The sequence below is a fragment of the Phyllostomus discolor genome, chromosome X (assembly GCF_004126475.2).
Source record: "Phyllostomus discolor isolate MPI-MPIP mPhyDis1 chromosome X, mPhyDis1.pri.v3, whole genome shotgun sequence".
Classification (NCBI taxonomy): Eukaryota; Metazoa; Chordata; class Mammalia; order Chiroptera; family Phyllostomidae; genus Phyllostomus; species Phyllostomus discolor.
Window position 1 is genome coordinate 3,646,876 of NC_050198.1, and position 25,927 is coordinate 3,672,802.

Here is a 25,927-nt window from a genome sequence, read left to right on the forward strand (position 1 = left end):
AGCAATTAAAAAAAAACTGAGAAAAAACACAGAGAAATGATTGGGAACTCCATTGTGGCTCTCCCCTTCTTTAAGTCCATAATTAGGCACATGCGTGTGCAAATGGCGTTCATTTTTCAAAGCAAAATTCTTTAAACGTAGATCCAAGCAGAACACAGCTTTCAATCTATTTGCTTGCCTCTCTGTAATTCACCTAAAGGAAAGACTAGAAGAAGAACTCATCACGACTTTTGGAAGGAAGTCCACCCGGGGCTGGCTGCACTGGGCACAGTATTAGATAGCCGCTCTCCCCGCAGAATGAGACGGATGTGTTTTTGGAAAACAGCTCCTCTACCTTCCAACCTAACTTTAAGCAAATACCATTAAAGCCATCCCTCTGGAATAGGTAGCCGATTGGAGAGTGCTCCAAGAGACCATGATTAAAGGATTAGGGAGGGGAATTCCAGGAACCTAAGAAATAAAAATAGCCAATTCCATTGCATGCTTATTATGCACCAGGGACTGTGGAAAGTGATTTATACATATCATGGTATCTGATGCTTCATACAACCCTATTAGGTGAAGGCACTATTATTACAGCTGGAGAAATTTGGCTTACAGAGATGAATTGCCTAGGCTTAGACCGTGTGGTGGTAAGTGGCAGAGACAAGATTAGAACCTGGATAGTAAAGAGTGTGAAGCCATGTGCTTTATGGCCAGGTTCCTTTACTTCAGTTCATTGGTATACTGTGCTTGTACTGACTGCTTACTTGGTACTGGGCAATGTAATGAATTCTTTATGTGAGTAACTCGTTAAACCCTTCAATTCACTCATGTAATCAAACAACAAATGACTACTGAGAGATAAGGACTCTCAGTAGTCCATTGTACAGTTTTATAAACGGAGGCGAAAAGAAGTTCAGTAAGTTGCAGTCATCATAAAGGGAGCATGACAGACCTGGAAATGGAACTCAGAAAATCTTGCGTCAGAGCCTGTGCCCTTAACCATGGCCTCTCCCTGTGTCATCAAATAACTAACGTGACCCTTCCCTACGAGAGGGAGTCAGGAAAGTAAGTGGAATTTGGGGACCCAGACTCAGTCTCAGACCAACCCGGAGGGCTTGCAGAGGATAATTGGGATGTTCGGCTGCACACGTGACAGAGAAGGCCGGCGCTGACAGAGTCCAGAGGGCAAGGTTTAACAAAGGCAGGGAGGGTTCATTAGCAAGGGAAGGGGGGCAGCCCAGTTGCCGTCAGCTCGCAGTGTCGCCTAGGGAGGCAACACCGTTTGATGGTGTTGCAAATAGGAAGTGACTGCTTACCCGGCTCCAGCTTTCCTTTCCTGCCGTCTGTATCCTGGGTGGACCTCATTAAAACCAGTGACAGCCACTTTGGGGCCAGGTTGCCACAACTGCAAACACCTGAGTCAATCAGGCAAAAGAAGTCATCATTTCCCCTCATGTCAGCTGTAGAAACCCTCACATGAGGGTGTGTGAACAGATGGTGGGCACTGCATACAGGGATCCAAAAGCGTCTAATGAAACGGGAGGCGAAATGCAGGGAGGAACAAGAGGTGGTGTTCAGGGCTTGCTTTGGTCCTAAGGAGACTCGGGGGGCAAGAGCCATTTTCAGGGATGTCGAAAATATACCTGCCCTAATGCGTTCCTCCCAAGCACGTTTGCCTTCAGCAGGAGGGTTGAGAGGTGCATGCATTCAAGCTTAAAGCTGATTTCAGTAATGATCATACCAGTTTATACTTATACGGCATGTTAAAGTTACAAGTGGCTTTCCCATCCATTGTATTACTGAATTTCCAGAGCAGCCTTTGAAAGCAGGCAGGACTAGATCGCCTTTGCAAAGGAGAGAGTTACGGGCTCAAGCCCAGCTATTGCCAGGCCCTGAGAGCTAAAGCAGGGATCTAGATCCCATGACTCCTTCTCTGAGGTTATGGGAGGATGAACAGGGCAATTTGGAGAGAGGAGCAACAGGGGAGCAAGGGTGAAGCTACTAACAGAGGAGAGCATGCCACAGCCAGGAGAGGGGTATCAAGGAAGGAATGGTAGGAAGCAAAGAACACACACAAAGTATTTTATTGGGTTGGCCAAAAAGTTCGTTTGGTCTTTTCCATTAGATGGCTCTAGTGGTACTTAGTCATCTTTCATTTCATTCGAAACAATTCTGTTAGGTTGTGTTGTAACAGTGTGCATTTCTAAAAAACATTGAAATTGGTGAATTTTTGTGTAGCCATTTTAATATTGAGGATGGAAGAAAATAAGCAATATTTTTGGTGTATTATGCTTTATGATTTCAAGAAGGGTAAAACTGCAACTGAAATGCAAAAAAAAAAAGATTTGTGCAGTGTGTGGAGAAGGTGCTGTAACTGATGGAATGCGTCAAAAGTGGTTTGCGAAGTGGCGTGCTAGAGATTTCTCGCTGGATGATGCTCCATGATCAGGTAGAGCAGTTGAAGTGGATAGCAATCAAATTGAGACATTAACTGAGACCAATCAATGTTCTACCATGTGGGAGATAGCCAACATACTAAAAATATCCAAATCAATAAAGTTATTGGTGAAAATGAAAAATGTGCTTTTTATTTTACAGAAAAAAAAATAAACTTTTTAGCCAACCTAGTATTTAAGATAAGATAGATGGAGGTTTGTGGTTCTATAAATAAAGGAGCACTCACATTGACCTGGTTTGTTATCCAGTCAGCTCATGAAGTTACATAAAAGTGTTGGCTTTTCAGATGGGTAGGATATTCTCAAGGAGCAATGGGGTGGAAAGATCTTTTTTAGTTTCTTTTTTAAAGAAATATTTTGTTTATTTACTTTTAGAGGGGAAGGGAGGGAGAAAGAAAGGGAAAGGAACATCAATGTGTGATTGCTTCTTGTGTGCCCCCTACTGGGGACCTGGCCTGCAACCCAGGCATGTGCCCTGACTGGGAATCAAAATGGCAATCTTATGGTTCACAGGCCAGCAGTCAGTCCACTGAACTACACTAGCCAGGGCCTGGGTGGAGAAAACTTTAAGGTGGATGAGACAATATGAATGAACGTGAAGATGCAGAAACCAAGGACAGAGATGAAGAACAATGCATTACCCAGTGCAGTTGTTGCATTGTATATGTGAAAGGGAATAGCAGAAAATAAAGCTGGAAGGCGAGGGTGATATCATACGCACCTAAAGTCAAGCTAAATAGTTTGATCTTAATTATTAGATTTCGTAGAACCAATAACAGTTTATAAACATGGTGGTAACACAATGTCTACTTCATGGGTTTCTTGTGATATTTTAATAAAATGTTGATGTAACAGTGCCTTGTAAAAATATGATTTAAGGAATTAATGTAATTGTATGCATTCATTCATTTCACAAGTATTATTTGAGGGTCTGTTACTTATCAGACATGGTATGCCTAGGCATTTCATATTCATAAATGAATAAGACTTATCACTATACACTGAAGCTTGCAGCCTATTGGGGAAAATGAACATTTCGATAATTACAATTAAGTACTCTGAGATAAAAGTACATATGGTCCTGGAAAAGTACAGAAGAAAGATTTGATGACCACTTCCTGGAAGAGTCAGAGAAGAAATAATATTTAAGTTGAATCTTGAATAAGCATAGATATAAAGGTAGGAGCTAAAACTATTAAACTTTGAGGAGAACATAGAAGAAAATATTTGAGATACTAGATTAGACAAAGATTCTTCAGACAAATCACAAAGAGCACAAACCATTAAAGAAAAATGCTGACATGGATCTTATTAAATTTTAAGGTTACTTTAAGTAAAAGAAAAAGCAACCCATGGACTGGGGCAGAAGTATATTCAAGACATAATGGACAGAAATCTTATATCCAAAACTATAAAAAGAGTTCTTACAAGTCAATAACAAGAGAACAACCCAATAAAACAATGAGCCAAAAAGTTTCAACAGACACTACAAAGAAGATATACAAATGCCAATAACCACAAGAAAAGATGCTCAACATCTTTGGTCATTAGGGTAATGCAAAATAAAACCACAATGAGATACCATTAGGTAGCCAAAATGGTTAAAATCAGAAAACACTGATTATAACCTAATTAGGTGAGAATGTAGAGCAACTGAAATCCTCATGTATTTCTGGTAGGAATACAAAATGTTAAAGCCCATTTCTTTTTTTTAATATTTTATTTATTTATTTTCAGAGAGGGAAGGGAGGGAGAAAGAGAGAGAGAGAGAGAGAAACCTCAATGTGCGGTTGCTGGGGGTCATGGCCTGCAACCCAGGCATGTAGCCTGACTGGGAATCGAACCTGTGACACTTTGGTTCGCAGCCTGCGCTCAATCCACTGAGCTATGCCAGCCAGGTAAAGCCCATTTCTTAAAAAATAAAAATAAAAAATAATATGGAACTGCTTTGTAAAACTAAAAAGACTATATGAGGTCGGTCCAGAAAGTATCCATCCATGTACTATGAAAAGTAGAGACATTTGTTGAAGAAGATACAAGGTACAAGAAACAATGTACATGGGACAATAATACCTCAGTCCCCTTCAGAGTAGGCACCTTGGGACCTCACACAGCTCTCCCAATGGCTATCAGCTGCCCCATCGTATTTTCCTGAATCTCATCAGTGGTCTGAACTCTCTTCCCTTTCAAAAGTGATTTTAGTTTTGGGAAAGGCCAGAAGTCGCAGAGCACTAAATCTGGGCTGTAGGGGGGCTGAGTCACCTGGGTGACTTGACGTTTCACCAAAAAACTCTCCACTGGACGTGATGCCTGACGGGACATGTTGTGATAAAGCTGCCAATCACCAGTTGCCCACAGCTGTGGCTGTTTTCATTGTATTGCATCTCTAAACCAACAAGGAATATTGAGGTAGTACTCCGCATTAACCGTTTGGCCTGGAGTGCCATACTTGTGATGGACAACACATTCCCAATCAAAAAGCACAGTTAACATGGTCTTGATCTTGCTGCAACTTTGCCACACCTTCTTCAGGTGTGGAGAACCAGGACCTTCCACTGGGACAAATGGGCTTTTGTTTCCAGATCATAGCTGCAGACCCGCAATTCATCGCTGGTTATGACCTTCTTAAGCAAATCTGGTTTATTGGTAGTGGTTTGAATCAAGTCATTAGCAACCACCGCACAATGTTCCTTCTGTTCTGGTAGCAGAAGCTGTGGAACGAATTTTGCCATGACACGTTTCATGCCAAGATCCTGCATCAAAATCTGGGACACAGTAGTTGTTGGAATCCCTAGATCAGCCTCTAGTTCTCACACTGTCAATTGTTGATCTTTGTTGATTGCAGCCCGTACACATTCAACAGTCTCAGGTGATCTGCTTGTTGCGGGCCTTCCAGAACATGGATCCCTTTCAACAGATTCTCAACATCTTTGAAGCATTTGTGCCACACTTTTATTTGTGCTGCACTATTACATCATCACTGAAAGCCTTCTGAATCATCCAAATAGTTTCTGCAGAGGAACGTTCAAGCCTAATGCAAAATTTGATGCAGATTCATTATGCTACTCACTCAGCCATTTTGAATGCAACGGCCACACAGTACACATGCTCGCTCAACAGTGTCTACCACCCCCACTGACTAGTACAGTGATATCATCATTGTTCACACATGTGCATTCCAGCCCACTCTCCTAGGCTGCCAGGTTATATTGATGTTGCACAAACTGTTCTCAGTATATTAGCAATAGCTGGACTTTTTATGGACAGGCCTCATATAACACAATCCCACACCTAGGTATTTACCCAAGGGAAATTAAAACAGGCCCACACAGGGAGTTAGCAGTATTATTCACAATATCCTAAAACTGAACACAACCCAAATGCCCATCGGTAGTGGAATAAATAAGCACACTGTAGTATATCTATACTATAAACTTTAAGAGAGTAAGGTCTGGTGGTACTTATCTAAGTATAGAATTAAAAATAAATTAGGGCCATAAAGGGGACAGTGGTACATAATGGCTTTATGCTTTGACAATGTAGATCCAGCACAGCTGGCAAAAATTAGAGGACAATGAGAAGTCTAAATTCACTGCTCAATTACTTAAAAATACTTAAGCAACTTTAAATAAACTTTATTTTTAATGCTTAGAGATTAAAATAATCTTACAAAGAAATGTTTAAGGTAAATAAAGTCCAAGATGTGACATATCATCTTTCTCCCTAATATTTAAGTTTTCTCTGATCTGCCTAGTCTTATTCCAAATATATATTCCTAAATCATTTTCTCTATTTCATCAGGGATGTATGGATTTGGGTCACTTATTCTAAAAAAAATGTAGAGCTAAAAATATTAAGCAGATATAAACAGGGATATCTTAAAAGTTGATCTTTAAAGCTCTTCATTGTTCTGAATAAGTTAGTTGACAATTATGCAATGATTGTTCAGTGCAAGATTTCTGAATATGCCAAATAAAACACCAAGTTACAGATTCATATGAAACAGGATATTCCAACCCAGGTATTACTATATTGCATATATTAAAGCATAATAAGAATATTTTAGTTTCTGATTATCACAGGACTACTGCACTAATCACCTTCAAGAACTAATACAACAGTGATGCAAGGAAAACAAAAATCTAAACACACCATGATTACCACAGGGATATCTCTGATGAAATATTAATATATATAATAAATGGCAATTTTGAAAGTTTTCTTAAATTGTGTTTTAACCATGTTTGTCTCCATTAAGCCTCTAAGTTAATTAAATAGGCAAGCCAACTTGAGACAAAGAAATTGATTTTCTGCGTAGGATACTCTCAGTAGAGTAGCAGACATAAAAAAAAAGGATCAATTTTTCTTCATGGTGTGCAAATTAAGCTCTATTCAGAAAAAAAATTAACAGAATCCCCGTTCCCTTGGGTTCTTTTGTTCTTTCGGGATATGTTAATCAAGTAAATATGGCAGGAAGGGAAAATACATCTGAATGTTCCTTGTACCTTTCACCTTTGGGAAAACAAAGTCTCCTGTCTCATTAGAGAGAACCTCTAACCACTCCTTCCAGCCCGCTCCCCAGTGGCGCCTGGGCATGAGGCCTAAGGAGTGGATCCCAGCTCCTTTCTACCCATCAAGCAATCCTAGAAGCAATCTAATCAGCACAGACCAATACGCACTGCATTTTTTATTAAAACCAAGACAGCCTACTCTTTTGCCTTTCATTTCATCATAATCTCCTCATCTCCATCCCAGTACTCCCAAGCACACAAGGGTCTCACTTTTATTTACTTCTGCAAACAAAAAACCAGGAGCATCCACATTGGCCAGTATTTGTAAGGCTAGAGAAATTTTAACTGTGGCATCCCTACCCTGGTCTCTTTGCTATGGGACTTCGTTGTTTTAGTGACTTATTCTAGAATTAGTGAATGGCGGATTCTCTAGTACGTTACTTAACTAAAAATTAAAAGAATACCCTTTTGTGAATGTTGATGCAGAGAAGTGTGGTTTTGAATGGAAGGTGGAAGAAAGCATTTTTCCTATACCCTTTTGTTCATTATCTACATCAGGAGGGTCAAACTTATTGTCACCAGGGACCGCATCAGCCCCGCGGTTGCCTTCAAAGGGCCGAATGTAACTTTAGGACTGCATAAATGTAACTACTCCTTAACTAGGGGCAAGGAGCTTGGTGCTGCCACCAGGTAAAACAAGGTGCAGGGCCGGATAAACCAAGGTGGAGGGCCAGATTTGGCCTGGGGGCCTTGTGTTTGCCACCTGTGATCTACATAATGATATCAATAAAGCTTTCTATATTCCAGAAGATACGTGTCAACAGTTTAAATATCATACTGTAGTATTCACTGTAGACCATGCCATTTCTGAGACAATTACGTGCCAAGATGAATACATCCTTTATACGTCTTCTGTTTCAATTGAATAACACCAAGACCTTAATCATTTGTTAAGGTGGTATTACTGTTTCACGAGGGGAGGATTTGCTAATAAATGAAGTTCAAGAAGGAGCTTTTCAATCATTTCAGAAAATTCTTTTTTCCCACACTTTGTAATTCTAAACCCATGGATGGCGAGCAATGTGCTTTTTTAGATGTAAGGATCACAGTGTTGAGAGATTGCAAAGTAAAGCTATGCCTGATATTGTATAATATGAAATTATACTACATAATTTAAAATATAATAATAGATTAAAATACACATTTACATTTTACATTATAATATATCACCCAATTATAGCTTAACCCCATGTTATTGTATTCAGATACCCCATGGTGAAATGTAATTTTACATTTACATTACGTAGATCACAGGGTCACTGAAATGTAAAGTTCCGAAGAACATACATAACTTGGAACATATGTGACCAGCGTGGCTTAGCGTGCTTTCTGTAGGCTGTCATCTAGTCACTGCTTCGTGTGCCCGAGCAGACCTCAAATATGGAAGACTGGACATAGATGAGGGCAGAGTCATCCTGATGTCCTTGAGGTAGATGAAACACACTGCTCCGTTCTCCCTCTTCAGTGTTCTATCCACACAGAGCTAGCCTGTGCACATTTCTGCCCCTCACCCAGGTTTAGTCTTTGAAATCAGAATCCACCCCTGGGAAACTTACACTCACACTCAGTGCCCTTAGCGTAATAGATACTGAAAATATTTGGGGATGAAGCACATGGTACCCCGGGTTCTCAAGGTACTCCAAAGTGGAGGAGAGGGAGAGCTCTTTGGGTAGAAACAAATAAGCCAGGAGTGATAGCCATGCTGAGCAGGGGCAACCTGAACAGTGGGAATTGTTTAAAACTGGAAGCAAGAGCTTACTTGGGTAAATCCCAGAACCTTTAAGTTTTGTTTTGGAAATGAGAGAAGCTGGGTGACAACAAGGCAGGTGAGATCAGAGCCAATCTGGGTCGCGGGGAGCATCTGTGGAGCAAGGAGCTGAGGGCCTGCCAAGGCTCTCTATCTCTCGTGTGTGGCTTGCCCTTCTCCACCCTATACCCTGGAAAAGAACTCCTGGAACGGGCCTCACTTCACTTTTCTCTCAGCCTCTCCTGGGGAAAGGGGTTGATCAGATCAGCTTCCCATGAGGAGTCTGTTATTCTTGAAAAGAATCCAGGCTTGAAACTATCAAAGCTCAAGTGCATTTATGGAAAATGTAATTTACCTGAAGGCAAAAATATATTTATTTGGGGAAGCAGAAATGGGACAAAAAGCCAGAGTATCATCATCATCATCATTGGGTCCACTTCTCTCCTTTTCCATGTAGTAACTTACCCTGGAATCGGCAGGACTGTACACAGAGAGGGTATTTACTACTCGAGGTGCCTTCAGTTCAGCAGATTTACGCCCACTCTCTGGCGTGATGAAAAGGCCCACTCAGGTACTCTTGTGCTTCTGTCTCTTCCCCTGTGGTTTCTCAAAGCTCTGTGAACTGCTCACGAAACCAGGGCCAGGAGAAAGCCAGCCCTCCAGGCCTGGTGTTTGCAGTGCCGGAGCCCGGCTCTGCCTCCAGACCGCATGAGTCCCTAGTTCCATCCAAGAAGCAGGACAACATGATTTCATTGCTGTCTTCCTTCTTGAACCACTTTCTCAGATGTCATGGCCTTCTCTGCAAACTTCTGCTGCTCCAGGGCAGCTAGGGTTCAGAGATTTGTGTCTCAATTATAAGAGTCCCAATTGCGAAATCTTGAAGTGAGAATATGAGCCCCCAGAGAAACAACGTTTGATGGTGATGACTGGTGATGATGATGATGATGATGATGAATACATCCATGACTGGTCTCTCCTTTTTCACTTGCTATTTGGCACCAGCGGTGCAGGTTAAACACTCATAACGACATTGACTAACACAAGATAAACTTAATGACATTTCATCTCTCTTCTAAAGATCTCACACGGGTTCTCAATTTTGATTCCTACAATCCCCTTACACATTAGCTACTGTCACCTTCATTCCCAGGAACCTGAGTCATATAGATTTGGGGCAGCTTATGCAAAGGCATGCAAGAAGTGACCACACCAGGCTTCAAAGTCCAGACTTTCTGGTTCCAAAGCTTGAGCTCATAAGTCATGTCATTTACCTGCTTGACAAACACCTACTCATTTTTATAAAGTTCAACTTAAGAGTTTGCTCTCTGCAGCTTTCCCTTCTGTCCCCCTCATCAGGTATGAATACCATAGCAAAAACTGTGTAATCACCATTTTAAGTTCTGTGTCAGGCTCTATGCTTAGTGCTGTACTTACATAACCCTTACAAAGTTAGATTGCCTCCAGGCCAGGCAATAAGGTGGTTTTATTCCAAGTCCTACACTGTAAAATTAAATTGTAGTTTCGGTCTTTATTGCATTCTCTCTAAAAACTCCAGAAGGAGAATTACATTCATAGCACAGGGCAACACTTCTTAGGCTCCCTCTCCATCTCCCTTCCCATCCCTCCACGCACCCTCCAGCATCCCTCAAGTCCACAAAGCAGTGCGTGAGAGCCGCCGCCAATCCTACTTCTTCCAAACTTCTGAACCTCTTCCTGAAACCCATCCCACGATGGCTCCTGTGCTTGCGCTCGTGCTCTCTCTCCCTCTCTTTCTCTTTCCCTCTCTCTCTCTCTCTCTCTCTCTCTCTCTCTCTTTCTTCCGCCTTCTGCTTCTTTCCAAATCCATTTTTTTCACTAGAGTAGCTTTGTATTCTTCACAGTATAAATCAAGCTACTATGTTTTACACTTTTTTTGCCTTGACCTTGGCTCTTCGTAGCCAATAGAATGAATGGTGAATGAAACCTCATCACAGAAGCAGCAACCCTAGCAAAAGGGAGGCTCCTTCTCACACTTTGAGAAAGGAATGTTTTCCTTCTATGGAACACAGAAGACCTCAAATTGTTTCATCTACCTTTAATGATATTTAGGAAGCCACGTTCAAGTAGGTGTCGGTAAAGGATCAGATATGACCTTCAAACTGAGTTACGTTCTTTTGCCTGTTTGTCTTAATGGACAATGATGCTGGGTAATGGTAATGTAGGCATCCCTGTCTTGTTCCTAGCACTAGTTGTCATTTCACTTGTGTTTTCCCATTAACATAGTCTGGGCCTTTGCATACATATTCCATAAATATTATTAAATATTTTATCAAGAATTTATGTTGAATTTCACAAACATCTGTTTAGCATATCAGTAGATGACCTCATAAGTTTTCACACTGGAGTTCTAGGCCCAGATGATTTCACAGAGGGCTTCTGGTGTACCTTGAAATAAACAATTCTTATCTGTTTTTCTACTCTAGAACCTAGTGTAGGAAAGAAAAACTTCTGTAAAGCAAATGTAACAGTGAGCAAAATACCAAATTTCCTCAAAAAGATTACACACACACACAAGATAACTACATGTGAGTCTTGCTCAGAAAATGGATGCTAGGATTCTATATGACAAACAATTCATCAAGGCATTACAAAATAGTAAGTTATGAGCAACTGAGATTTATTCAAGAATGAAATGATAATTTGCTGTAAGAAGACCCATTGCTAAAATACTTCATATTAATTTATTTAAGAAGAGAAATTACATGGTTATCTATATGCAGAATAAGGTAGCCCTTGAAGACATGGTCTACTGGAATTTTTAACAATTTCTTCTGGGGTCTGTTTTAATAAATCATATTTCCCTATAATATTGTCTATTTCATCCAGGTTTTGAAACATGTCTGCTTAGGTTGAACAAAGTAGTCTCTTATTATTTTCAATTGACTTTTCTGTTTTATTCCCAATCATCATTTCTTATTTTAGATAGTTATATTTTTTCTTGATTAGTCTATCCAGTGGTTTGTCCTGTTGTTTTATATAGAGTTTTTCATTGTATTTATTTTTTAAATAATTTAGTTTTCTAACTCATTAATTCCTGCTTTTATCTTTGTAATCCCTTCCTTCTACTTTTTCTATAGCCTATTTTGTTATTTACTGATAAAGATATGAAATATAAATATTATTCTGAGTACTGCTCTAGCTATGCCTTATAATTTCAATTCATATTGTTTTATTACTATCTTCTAAACAGTGTGCAATTTCGGTTAATATTTCCTCTTTTTATTCAAGGATTAAGAGAAAGTCATTTTCCCCCCCGAATGTAAGGACTTTTATTTTCTGGGTTTTGTCATTCTTGTTTTTGTTATTTCCAGTTTTGCTATATTATCATAAGAAAATGTTTGCCATATTATTTCCAACTTTTGAAATTTATTGAAATTTTTTGGCAGTGGAGTACATGGTTGATTTCATGAATATTCTATAGGCGTCTGGAAAAACAGCATGTTCTTTATTTACAGAGTTCGGAAAATATCAGTTAGATCTTTCTCATTAACTATATTATTAGGTCTTCCATTTGTGCTGACTTTAAGTCTCAAGTCACTGGACACATGTCTTCTGATACATGTTTTCAAACGATGCACACCCTAGGTCACACTGGATCTTTTTCTCTCTGCCCCCTACCTCCTGTACTTCCTGTTGTTTTAAAAATTCTTGCACAGTAACACCTCTCAGCACATTCAAGATCCTTGAGAACAGGGGTCCTGTCTTGTATGCTGCTGTATTCTCAGGACCTGGCAGCTCTTGGCACATAGAAGGTTCTCAGAATCATTTGTTGAATGAATGAATGAATGAATGAATATCTCTGTAACTTGCATGCCTTTAGAATTACTCTTAGAGAGAAAGTGAGAAACAGGAAGAAAATATTATGGATAGATTGGAAGGCTCTGGCAAGTAGGTAGTCTTCCAAACAAGTCCTCTGATTCCCATCCAGACATTGAAGCCTACCTACCATATTGGTCCCCAGATGTGGCCAATAGCATGCCATCAGTCCAAGTATACCAGGAAGAATGGGAAAGTGACGAGTGTTCATCACCAGCATTTTCTACTTCCTTTGTTCTGTACCCTGCCCCTGAAGAGGCTACTATTCTCATATGACTGCTCTGGTTCCACAGCCGAGAAACCTCCTCAGTCCTTTTTCTCCCTTCTCTGTTGGCAATTCCAGCCAATTAAAGCCAGTCTCAGTGGAGTATTAGTTTTATTAAAGTAAATTAGCAATGAGTTGTGACTGATTCAACTTAATTTTTCAGGACATATATTCATCCCCAAATGGGAGCCTGCTGATATAAGTAAATTTTTAGTTAGTTGTTACTTATCTTTTCTGAATAGCCCACACTACCTCCATGCTTAATGATGCTTTTAGAATGCATGGAATCAGTATAGTTTAGAGCAGGCAGCTATATAGAGTCTTGCCCTTCTGCTTTCTTCCTTATCTAAAAAGAATTAGGGAATTTGATTAGCTCCAGAAAGTTGTCTTAGCTCTAAAATTCTGTGATTGGTATTCTGTTATCTATCCTTTGCAAATTACTATAAATAACCTCAATCACCATTGGAGACTTAGTACAAACAAGCAAGGCGAATGTTGAAATATATATTGAAAATGAATCTTCAAATTAAGGATGGGGATTGTAAAGTCAGTCTTTGATCATGCAGCGCACTGGGGCATGGCACAAATCATCCTCATACGGAGCAACAAAAATCTGTTAGTAATGGGCTGATATCCAAAATATGTAAAGAACTCAACAACATACAAGTCAACAATAACAAAACAAATAATCCAATAAAAATGGGTGGAGCATCTAAATAGAAACTTTTCCAAGGGAAACAAACAGATGGCCAACAGACATATGAAAATATTCTCAATATCACGAGTTGTAAGAGAAATGCAAATCAAAACCAATATGAAATACCACCTCACACTGTAAAAATGGCTATTATTAAGACAAAAAATAACTGGTACAGCCACAATGGAAAACAGTATGGAGGTTCCTCAAAAAATTAACAGTAGAGCTACCATAAGACCCAGCAATCCCCCTTCTGGGTATCTACCCATAAATTTTGAAAACATTTACTTGTAAAGATATACATACCTCTATGTTCTGTGCAGTATTAATCACAATAACTGAGGCATGGAAACAACCTAAGTGTCCTTCAATAGATGACTAGATAAAGGAAGATGCCATACATGCATACAATGGAATATTACTCAGCCACAAAAAGATAAAGTATTGCTATTTGTGACAATATGGATGAATCTTGAGAGTACTATGCTAAGTGAAATAAGTCAGACAGAAAAGGACAAGAACTGTATAATTCATTTGTATGTGGGACATAAAACAAAAAGCAAGAAATGAACCAATAAAATAAACACACCCATAAAAAACAACATACAGAAGTGTACAGAGAGGTAGCACCCAACTGGTACACCAAGACAGCAGTTGACCTGTCCTTATGTGAACAGGAGCCAGAAAACCTTGAGAACTTAGAACTAAGCAGTAGTTCCTTCCTCAATGAGGATATGGCACAGGGGAAAATGGAACTAAACGTTGAGCTGCTGCCGAGTCCAATCAGCACACATGGCAACATCCTGAGAAGATCCAACAGTGCCCTTTTGATCAATGAGCATGGTGATAATTCACAGGTGTTCCAGGCTGACACATTAAGAACTAGAAGAAACTGCACAACATTTATGACGTAACACTCACCGTCTTTTTGCCACCTTCTCCCATGCATACTTCTATCAGTCGCCTTTATCAAATCAAACAGAAAGACGCCATGGATTTAGTAAAGAAAGAAACAATGCATGAATGGGCAGGACAAAGTACAATACAGATAAGTTGATCTTGGGAAGAAAGTTTGAACTTGAGTGACAAAAGTTTAGAAAGAAAAATGTCCAAATGGATTTAATGCCAGTATCCTCAGCAGCTTCTCCATCGTTACAAACTTGAGTTGCACCAGTTTGTTTGCAGGTCCTGTTCCCAGTCCTACCCAACAATTTACAATGAGAAGACAAAGTTCCACCAACACTATACACTATAAGATCAAGTATCCTTGGATCATTAAAAAGATGAAATGGTATTTGAATATCAGCCAAAGAGGCTTTTCCAAAGCACAACCAATGTGTTTTCTTCTGACATGAATGTCTGTCTATCATCCGTTCAGATGCTCTTAATAGAAACGACAGCAGTACAGGATCTCCTTGTAATTCACCAGCTAAAATCAGCACTGTCAGAAACTCTCCTGTGTCACCTGATGATTCAAGGTCTCCATTGATTACAGTAGATGCCCTTTCAACTAAGAGATTCACCCATCCCAAGACTTTCTCACCAATGGAGACAAACACATGGGTATTCTCTCACTCCACTTCCACTCATGTTTTCTCTCTCTCTCTCTCTCTCTCTCTCTCTCTCTCCACCCCCCCACTCACTCACCTACCCACTCACTCTCACACACAAACAAAGTTGGAGCAATAACAGAATTGTATGGTATAACTTAGACTAGTTCCTAGTTATCTTTTTTCTCTAAAATTGTATTTATTTATAGAACTCGAAAGTCTAATTCTTGTGTATCCCCTTAAAAGTAATGCGGCAATATTTTCAAAGATGTTTTCCAAATAAGAACTATGTTGAAGATACAATTATACATCTTCAAGCTGCTAATATAGAAACATGCTATACCTGGACTTCAGAAAAAAAAAAATAGAGAACACTATTTATTTATATAAATAAATTAAGTTATGAGTTCTGATGAAGAAAAACAAACTCACAGATACAAACAACAGAATGGTAGTTACCAGAGGGTAAGGGGGGGGGCGGTGGAAGGAAAACAAACAGGGTAAAGGGAGTCAAATACATGGTGACAGGAGACTCAACTTTGGGAGAAAGTACACAACAGGGTACAAAGATGTTGTATTATAAAGTGGTACACCTGAAATTTACATAATGTTATTCATCAATGTTACTCCAATAAATTCATTAATTTTAATTTAAAAAATTATGTTACCAATGATCAAAAACAAATAAAAGAAGGGGGAAGCATGTAAGAGATCATCTGGTCCAAAGCTGCAGGCATAAATCGCCTGGAAAGAGGGATTATAGGTATTATAGGAAGCATTCTGGTCAATCAAACATTAAGAATGCTCAGTATCACTAGCCATCAGAGAGATGCAAATTAAAACCCCAGTGAGATACCACTTCACACCAGTCAGAATGGCCATCATAAACAAATCCACAAACAACAAGTGCTGGTGAGGCTGCGGAGAAAAGGGAACCCTAGTGCACTGTTGGTGGGAATGCAGACCGGTGCAGCCACTGTGGGAAACAGTATGGAACTTCCTCAGAAAACTAAAGATGGAACTGCCTTTTGACCTGGCAATTCCACTGCTAGGATTATACCCTAAGAACCCTGAAACACCAATTCCAAAAAACCTATATACTCCAGTGTTTATAGCAGCACAATTTACAATAGCCAAGTGCTGGAAGCAACCTAAGTGCCCATCAGTAAATGAATGGATCAAAACACTATGTTACATTTACACAGTGGAATTCTACGCAGCAGAGAGAAAGAAGGGGCTCCTAACCCTTGCGATAGCATGGATGGAGCTGGAGAGCATTATGCTAAGTGAAGTAAGCCAGGCAGTGAAAGACAAATACCACGTGATCCCACCTATAAGTGGAAACTAATCAACAAAAAAATAAGCGACCAAAATAGAACCAGAGACACTGAAATAAAGAACAAACTTACAGTACCAGAGGGCAAGTAGGAGGGGATAACCAGGGAAGGGCAAGTGGGAAGGGTCATCAAGGAACATGTATAAAGGGCACATGGACAAACCCAAAGCGGGTAGGATTGAGGGTGGGAGGCGGGGATGTGTGGGGTGGGGGAAGTGGTCAGGGGAAAATGGAGACAACTGTACTTGAATAACTAACTAACTAAATAAATAAATATCAAATATTCTAATTAATGATTACATCCAAGATGCTACAAAACTTAATGCTGAAAGAAGTACAGTACAATAAAAATATTCCAAGTGTTAAAACTACAATGAATATATGACATCATAGTGGAAATAAAGTTGGTTCAAGAATCCTATTCCAGGCACGGCTTTGCTCTTTTGTTTTAAAGAGATTATTTTATGTACTTTTAAAGAGAGGGGAAGGGAAGGAGAAAGAGCAGGAGAGAAACATTGATCAGTTGCCTTTCGCATGCCCCCAGCTGGGGACCTGGCTCACAACCCGTGTATGTACCCTGACCGGGAATCAAACTGATGACCTTTCGGTTGGCAGGCCAGTGTTCAATCCACTGAGCCACACCAGCTGGGGCTATATTGAAATATTTTTGAAAGCTCAATGTATCCTACACAATATACATGGTACTAATAGTTGATGGTGACAATATGTTTCAGAATGGTAGAGAAAATTGGGTGATATTATGCAGATTTAGTATTTTCATAATGTTCCCCATAAACAGAATGCCTTCAATATTATCACCATGAGTCATATTGGATAAAGCTCAACAAAAGTTTATGGAAAAGATCAAATTCAATTATGAATTATAAAAGCATAAATGAACCTCTAAGTCACATTTGATGATACAATTTGCATCTTGTTTATCTAAAATTCCACAGGAATAATTTTGCCCAGTTCTCTGAAATTAACATTTTTAGATTTAAAGATAAAACTGAGCCATTTCAGGACAAACAATAATTTATTTATTTTTAAAGTCATTTTATATTTTTCAGTTACAGTTGATATACAATATTATATTAGTCTCAGATGTACACCCCAGTGATTAGACATTATATAACTTACCAAGTGATCATCCTGATAAATCTATTACCCATCTGACACCATACATAATCATTAGGATATTATTATTGACTGTATTCCCTATGCTGTACTTTACTCCCCTGTGGCTATTCTGTAACAACCAATTTGTACTTCTTAATCCCCTCACCTTTTTCACCAGTCCCCTGAATCCCCCTCTCATCTGGTAACTGTCAAAATGTTCTCTGTAACTGATACTCTTTCTGTTCTGCTTGTACATTTGTTTTTTTCAGATACAATTGTCAATAGATATGTATTTATTGCTAATTTACTGTTCATATTTTTGATATATTTTTCTTCTCAAAGAAGACCCTTTTAACATTTTTTTATAATGCCGATTTGGTGGTGATGAACTCCTTTAGCTTTTTCTTATCTGGGAAGCTCTTTATCTATCCTCCCATTCTAAATGATAGCTTGGTTGTAGGTCCTTGTTTTTCATCACTTTGAATATTTCTTGCCACTCCTTTCTGGCCTCCAAGGTTTCTGTTGAAAAACCAACTGACAGTCTTATAGGAGCTCCCTTGTAGGTAACTAACTGCTTTTCTCTCGTTGCTTTTAAGATTCTCTCTTTGTCTTTAACTTTTCGCATTTTAATTATGATGTGTCTTGCTGTAGGTCTCTTTGGGTCCATCTTGTCTGGGACCATCTGCACTTCCTGGATTTATAAGTCTATTTCCTTCACCAGGTTAGGGAAGTTTTATGTCATTATTTTTTCAAACATGTTTTTAATTTCTTACTTTCCCTCTTCTCCCTCCAGCACTCCCATGAAGTTTATATTGGTATGCTTGAAGTTGTCCCAGAAGCTCCTTACACTATCTAAATTTTTTGGATTCCTTTTTTCTTTTTGCTGTTCTGATTGGGTGTTTTTTGCTTCCTTATATTCCAAACTGGTGATTTGATTCTCAGCTTTACCTACTCTATGTTAATTCCCTGTAAATTATTCTTCATTTAAGTTAGTGTATCCTTCATTTCCAACTGGTTCTTTTTTATGGTTCTATGTCCTTTTTCATGGTGTTGAAGTTCTCACTAAATTCCTTGAGCATCCTTATAAGCAATGTTTTGAACTCCGTATCTGGTAGTTTGCTTGCCTCCATTTCATTTAGCTCTTTTTCTGGAGGTATCTCCTGTTCTCTTCCTGGCTCTGGGAGCCTCGGCTGGGAGGCCTGGTGTGGGGCTGGGACCCCTCACTCTTCAAAGGGGACCTCCAGAGTTGTGATATTCCTTCCAATTTTTATCTGCTACATATGGGTTTGTGAACATCCCATTCCTCATCTCTACCCTTCCTACCAGTCTCGATATGGCTTCTTCTTTAAATCCCTAGTTGCAGGACTTCCAGTCAGCTAGATTTCATGTGGCTATGAATGATTGTTGTTCTGCAGTTTGGCTGTAATTTTGATGTAGTTATGGGAGGATGCAAGTGTAGCATTTACCTATGCCACCATCTTGACCAGAAGTCCAAAGGATAATTTTAAAAGAGGAATAGTAGCAAGAAAACTAGCCCTTCACTGATAGTTTTGATTTCAAGTGCAGCAGTTGCCTGAAATTTCTCAACTGCTGCCGTCTCGGAAATAGTTACATGAGCCTGACTCCCACGTTTAACTTTAATGAAGATCCTAAATTGGATGAAATAATCAATTAATCTAACTAATTTGCAGTAGTCAAGGCAGCAATTCTAATAGGAGGATGGGAGTACAAGAGGTCAACTCTACCGTGATGATGAGACTTGATATGTTTGAGCATTGACAAGGTACAAGACCCAATTCTAAGCAATACCCACTCATTTCATGTCGATCTCAATCCTTACAGCAAACCTATGAAATGGGCCCTTCATGTATTAATTTTTCAGCTGAGGAATCTGAGACACAGAGTGATTAAGTGTCTTGGCCAAGCTAGAAAGAGGCAAGACTTGGTTGGGTCCTCAAAGCTGAATACTGGTGCTAGTGGGTTTTGCCACCACACCAACCCAGCACTGATAGAGTGCATGGCCATTATTTCTTTTCTTTACCTCCATAAGCAGGTTTCTCAAGGCAGGAACCAGATATTATCTCTCAGCCTCTCACGGGAGGAATAATTTACAATGATTTGTTGATTGACTGCTAAAAATATACAATTCATTTTGGGACCCTATAAGTGTATATGCAATGAAAACAAGAAATTAAGATGAGAATTTAAGTGATTCCAGAAAAAAAAAACCTTACAATGGAATGTTTTGGAGTAGAAATTATCCAGTTTTACATCCTATGATCAACATAAAGAGCAAATGTATTAATTCAGACTACCTTGGATGGTGGTTAGCTTGAATTATAATGTATGATTAAACAGGAGTTCTTCATAAGTTTTCTATAAAGAGTGAGATAGTGAATATATTGGGCTTTCTGGCCTGTAAGACCTGTGTTGCAACCACTCAACTCTACTATAGACAATATGTAAATGAATAGGTACAGTAGCAAACTTGATTTAACCCCTGGGCAGTAGTTTGCCAATCTTGAACTTCAGAATAAGTAAGCTAATTTTTAATAGCTACCATATACATGTGCAAGAAGGAAGCTGAATGAATAGATTAAAAATGAATATATTATGGTTCATAATCTCTTATACTATTATTTTCACAGATTATTTTATTTCTTCTTTTCCTTAAATAAAATTCCCTCTTTAAAAAGTCCAAAAGTAAACCATCAAATCTTACCACATTCTAGATTTGTGAGGCCCAGAATAAACAACTTACGTCTCAGCTCTTTCTCTTCCTCACCTAAAGGCATCATATATTAGTTATCTATTGTTGCATAACAAATGACTTCCTGCAAACTTAGTGGCTAAAAAAGCAACATATCAAGCTCACATTTTCTGTGGGCCAGGAATCTAGGCACAACTGAACTGGGATCCCTGTTCCGAGGTTTCTCGGGAGGCTTAAATCAAGGTGTCAGCTGGGACTATTGTCTCACATGAAGGCACAACTAGAGAAGGACCCACTTCCCAAGTGGCTCATGTGGCCGTTGACAAGATTCAGTTACTTCTGAGCCATTGGGCTGAGCGCTCAGCTCCTCAGTGCCTGTTGGCTGAATGTGACCCTCAGGTCCCTGCCAGGTAGGCCCTCTCCACCAAGGGAGCCAGAGAAGAGCCAGAGAGAGAATGCCAGCCAGAAAGAAAGTGCAAGAAAGGAGGAAAGTTGGTCTTTCATCATGTAATCAGGAAAGTGGCATCCCATCACTTTTGCCATATATTTTTGTTAGAAGCAAGCTGCTAGGTCCAGCCCACTGTCAAAGGAAGGGGGTTACCCAAGCAAGGGTGTGAGTAACAGGAGGCAAGAATCATCGGGGAACCTTAGAGAAGGCTGCCTACCATGCACTATTAACACTAAGCTGCACTGATCTTTTAGTATAAGGCTGTTCACAATTTTAACTGATGTCCTGTCAGCAGGTGTAATTTGCACCCTCAGAATATCTACATTTTTATAGGCTCAAATATAGCTGTAACTCAGTTTCCCTAACAAACTTCCTACCCAGCAGGAACAGATTATTTATATGGTGTGTCAGCAACTAAGGTGCCTTCATTATGTCCCGGTCCCCAGGAAGGTTGGTATATGCTGAATAATCCTTGCATCATATTACCGCAGATAGGAAATGTTCATTTTTATTATAGTTACATAATTCTAATTTTATCAATTTAAAACTAGCTGTGCAGAGCAAAGAGGGAGGTGAGGAGTATTAAGTTGTGTGGGTAATACAGATCCCAAATTGATCTTTCCTACCCACTTCTCCAGATAGGTTTTTGAACTGTGTCAATTCTGCATTCCTACTGATGACGTGCAAAGCAGCCAAGTATAGGGCTTTTGTCAATAAGAAAGGGCTTTTCCAGAGGATGCCCGGTTTGTTTGCCATCCTCGTCCTACACGGTGCATGATGTGGCATCGTTTTTGCGTTGGGCTTCCCTGATCTATTTGAGCTTTGCGTCATTTCTGTCAGTGAGCTGCAGATCCTATAACCAGCGTTTGGGTGCAGATAGTTCAGTGGGGATGTGGTCTCAGCCAGGACAAGTGAGAGCGTGTGGAGTGTACACAAGGAGAGGGGAAAAGCCAATGAAGTACATTTTTCAGTTGGTTACCCTGGAGGGCAACTAGGGGGTCAGTCCTGCTGGGGATTCTTGGGATACCCTTACAGAATTCTTATCAGACCTGTCCCACCAATTAACCAGGAATCTGGGGTCTTTATCCACCATCTCCCATCCGTTTGTGGACACGGGCTGTCCCTGAAGTGTAGCTTCCCTGCATGCAAGTTGAGAAAGTTATTAAAGTGCCAGAAAGATCTCTTGGGTGAAAAAAAGCTAAGGGGTTCAAGGGCTTGAAGTGAGTTGCTGACAGTTCATAGGAGACTTTGCCACTACATTTGCAGGTGAACTCAGCGCACCTGCTACACTTAGTTTTTCCACATGCAAATCTTTCTCATGGACACAACTGGTTTCTAAGCAAGGAATTCACCACCTGAGGCAAGTTTTGCCTGGCACACAGAGGCACTGCATGGGTATGCATTACTGGATGCCCCTGAAGGGGGGAAGGAGGCAGGGCAGAGGGCCAGAGGCTGCCACTGGGACTCGGGGCTCTGACCACCTTCAGACTGGGCCCCAGTCCTCTACTGACTCCTCTTCCTCTCTTACCACTTTCTCTTTTCCCTGAGTCACAGAATGCTAGAATGGCAGATACCTTAGAGGTACTCATAGAAGCCCTTTATAGTTTCCAGAAGGAACCCGGGGCCCAGCAAGGTGAAATGATGTGGCCGATTCTGCCAAGACCCACACACATCCCTGGCATCTCCCAGCTCCCTCCATCACAGCCCTGCCACCTCCTCTTCGTTATTATAATCCTACAGGACTGATTGCCAGCCAGGGACCGAGACTGATCTCTCTGAAGCAGATACATGCAACGGATATATTACAAACTGATATGCTCAATGAGCCCAACCGAAATCTTTTCACACTGACAATTTATCTTGCTTAGCAGTCTGTACACTTCCATACTGCAATATAATAATGCCTCCTGAAGGCACGGCCTTTTTTATTTCTTCAAAGAGCTCGCACATCTATTTGTGTCCTTTCATTCAAGAGGCTGTAGGATTTCTTTTTAATTAGACCAGGCTTCGGCAGGCTAATATCTATTGCAAATAAGTAATTACTAGTGGGTGGTTTGGGCTGCTGGTGTTCGAGGCGAGGAGAAAGGCGTGGAGCCGGCTCGCATCGAAATGCCGCTCCGCTACAGGAAATGGACGCAGTGGAGGCCAGTTGTCTGGTAATTTACAGGAACGAAAAGTGAGGTCACCAGCCCAGTCAGAGGCTTTTGTGCCACATTAACTCCCAACCTCTGATTGACCTGCGGCTCCTCTTCCTGTGTCTCTCCTCCCCACATGGAACCTGCAACACCATGGGCGCCTGGGATTTTGCTATTTCGGTTTCACTTTGGCCGCTATGAGCCGGTGGGTAGCTGATTAGCTTCAAGAGCTTTAGCGCACACCGGGCCCGAGTGCCTGGGGTCTCATGCCAAGAATGGAAGGTTTCTGTCAAGGTGGCTCCCGTGGAGACTTCTTCCACTGTGAGCTCCCATTAAACTACAGAGACGGTGTTAAAACCAGGCCACAGGCCGGGGGCTGGGCAGTAAAACTTCCTGGCTTCCACTGACCCTGCCATTCAGTGACATTACTGTTTTACACTATATTCTCCGTTGTGAAATACTCTCTGGCCCCACACCAAAGAAATACCTGTCCTCATCGCCAGGATGTAGCACCCCGGTGCTCAGAGGCGTCATGTGCAGAGTCGGGAAACTCCGTGCCTAGAGAAACCTCTTTGCCCCGTGGACTCATCACGAGGTTCTGGGTATTCTTGAAGAAATGGCTTCTCTGTCACTGCAGGCGGAACTGGGCTTCTCAAGGCTGCCAGCATTTTGTGGCCAAGACCCCCCAGCCCCCGGCTACCTTACCCATCTCAGGTTGGCATCAGGATACACCACCACGATGGAGGTCTGATGACCAGTAGCCCGCATGGCCCCACCCAGCACTGGCCTTCCGCTCACTCTCGTAAGGTTCTGCGTTTCAGAGATGGTTGGGGGTGAGAGCTTTGTTCCAGGCTGCCTTCCCGGTCTGGCCTCCTCATCCTACTCTAAGGAGTGTAGCAAACTTGGAAGTCCCAGTCTAGGCCATGTGGGCTCCTCGGCTTCCCCACACTTGCCTACCCTTCCCATCAAGTCCCCTCTCCGAGGAACCCCGGATGCAAAGCGGGAGAAAAGCTGTGCCATCACGATAAACCCTGTTCAGCATGCAAGGCCTTTCACTCGGCCTTCATGCAGAGAACAAGACTGGAGAGTTTATATTGAACTCCCCTCCCCTCCTCCCTTGCTCCCAAGTATAAAACTTGAACTTGGGGTGGGGTGGTTGGGGGCATCAATACAGAAGTGGAAAGAGCACTCACTGCTGACTGGCAAAGCGAAGGAGGAACGGAGTGGTTATCTGTCGTCTTTACACATTTCTTTTCACGCTGTCTCTCCCCCCACTGCGTGCACTTTCTCACCTCTCTCTCACATGAGATGTTGTCTTCTGCTGAAACCACAGTGTGTGAGTAATTTTCCTGACTCACTCCCCAAACAGGGACGTTCCCACAGGGGTCAGCGAGCCCGAAAAGCACAGAGTGTAACGTCAAGCCAGAGTAGACACGAACAGTTCAAGCACCCTTTCTCTGTGAGATCTTGGCAAAGTTCATCAGCATAATCTCAGTTTTCTGACATGAATCAAGGACATAACTCACAGAGTCGTGTTGTTGCAAGCTTTCTCTTTTGATGGTGGTGGCGGTTTGCTGTTTTGTTTTGTGTTTGTAACAGCGTATCTCATTCCCCCTGACATACAGGAGTGCTCGCTACAACGAGGTTGCATTTTATGTGACCTTAGCTTATGTGAATTTGAAATAGAGCAATACAAAAATACTAATAGAGTCTTAATGCATGCACGGAACATGAAATACAACAAATTCTACTTAACATTTTTCCTCTAGGGAAAACTGCCTTGAATTATGCAAGTTTTGAATTATGCAATGTCTTCAAGAGCTCATCCCTGGCAAGTCAATGTGACTAAGTCCCTACAATCTGCCAAATAAGTGTGAAGATTTACATAAAGTGTCTTATCCGATCCTTCACCAATTCCACAACATTGGAATCCTTGGGCCCAACTTCAATATGAGATTCCAAAAGGTTAAGTAATTTTCCCCAGTTCACTGGCCATTCAGCTAGGATTCAAATTCAAGTTAGCCTGGTTGCAAAGCTGTTCATTTCCTTCCTTTCTTTCCCATCTTTGCATTCTCCCCAATTTCTCCCCCCTCGCCCCCCCCCCCACACACACACACGCACGTGCGCATACACACTACCTAGACAAATCTCTATTAAGTGGAGCATCATTTCATTAGTCCCCACAGCCTGGGGCTGTCTTTCCAATACTGCGATGACCCAATGCACTCTTCACTCGGGTTGTTTTTACACTAGTGGGCAATTTGCTCCTGACACCACTCCATCCTCACTCCTGCTCCTGTTTGAGAAGGAATGTCCTGCGCTTGTTTTGTCATTGCAAGTGCAGCCACAGGAAGCAAACAATGGAAGGCATCAGTGTTCCTGTCTATCAGCGGAGCACAGGATGAGTCATGTAGCCAATGCAAACACAGGGGAGAAGGTGCCCACTAGTCCTGCTTCCTCCCGATGCCACTCCCTCCCTGCCCACCTTGGTTCCCTCTCCCAGATGCCTACATTCACATATGGCTGACGCTTGGGGGTACCTTCTGTAAGTTATCACTGTGCTACCTCTAACCGTGGGTGTCACCTGGCATTCCTCAGGTATCCCGGGGCTGGCAGCTCCACCCTTCTCTTACCTCTCTCCTCACAAAACTCACGTGGTTACTTTGAAGTTTTCAGAGCAACATAAGGGAGAGGAACTTATTCCTCTTTGGAAGCAGTATCAGTTCACTAGGCCAGCTGGTCAACCAACACCCAACCAAGTGGTCCCCGGAGGTTGTTTAGCTCCTGTCCTCATGAAACTTCTGTTAACCAGTAGTACCATGTGTAACTAGTTGGCTCCTGCAGATACCACGCTTGGAGGCACTGCCACCCGATGGCTGTTTGTGCAAACAGCACCTCTGCACAAGTCGTGTTTACTCAATACACTACCCAGAACCCAAGGAGAGCATGAGACAGAGAGAGGCGATGGCATGGCAGTGGTGACATTGGGATAGGCCAGGGACTCCGTGCTGCCACTACCCCTCTGCCAAGGCAATCTGATCTTCCTGGCATGA

At 41.2% G+C, this 25,927-nt stretch overlaps 1 protein-coding gene and 1 pseudogene across 4 annotated transcripts in view; both read left to right on the forward strand.

Moving 5' to 3' along the window:
* The window catches only part of GLRA2 (glycine receptor alpha 2), a 177,690-nt gene that overhangs the window by 104,521 nt on the left and 47,242 nt on the right, over positions 1 to 25,927 (forward strand). The gene's annotated exons all lie outside the window — the stretch shown is intronic.
* Positions 14,202 to 14,888, forward strand: LOC114504821 (annotated as a pseudogene).